Source organism: Alligator sinensis, unplaced genomic scaffold (assembly GCF_000455745.1).
Source record: "Alligator sinensis unplaced genomic scaffold, ASM45574v1 scaffold611_2, whole genome shotgun sequence".
NCBI lineage: Eukaryota > Metazoa > Chordata > Crocodylia > Alligatoridae > Alligator > Alligator sinensis.
The window spans coordinates 146,194-146,621 of NW_005841869.1; the positions used below are offsets into that span (position 1 = coordinate 146,194).

At 62.1% G+C, this 428-nt stretch overlaps 1 protein-coding gene across 1 annotated transcript in view; it reads left to right on the plus strand.

Annotated features, from left to right (window-relative positions):
* NOTCH1 (notch 1) overlaps positions 1-428 on the plus strand; it is a 61,834-nt gene that overhangs the window by 1,310 nt on the left and 60,096 nt on the right. The window lies entirely within an intron of this gene.

A 428-nucleotide genomic window follows, 5' to 3' on the forward strand; every position in this document is an offset into this window, starting at 1 on the left:
CTCTTCCAAGCAGCAGGTATTGAGTATCAAGCGCGAGACCCTGCCGGAGTCCTGCCCTCCACTCACTGCCGCAGCGAGAGGTGTCTTGAAGGCCTGACAATGGCCAGCTCTGATTTCCCCCTTTGTCCCGGGCTCTGCTCCGCAGCTGTTGCTTTTTCCCACGAGCCAGGAGGGGAGTGTGCGCCTGGTGCTTGACAACTCTCCATTCTCCCCCTGCAGCACAGCCAGCAGCCAGACGCTCCGCGAGCGTTTCGGGGGCGTTTTCCTGTAGGCAGGACAGTAGCGGCATGCAGGAGTCTGGAAGGGAGGGGGGAACGGGGCAAACAATCCCAGTAGACGGCTGGAAAGCCGGCGCCCAGCCTGCCCTGTACGCCGAAAAGAAAGTTGGCAGATAAAGTTGGCCGGGAGAGCGGCCCGCGCCGCTCCTT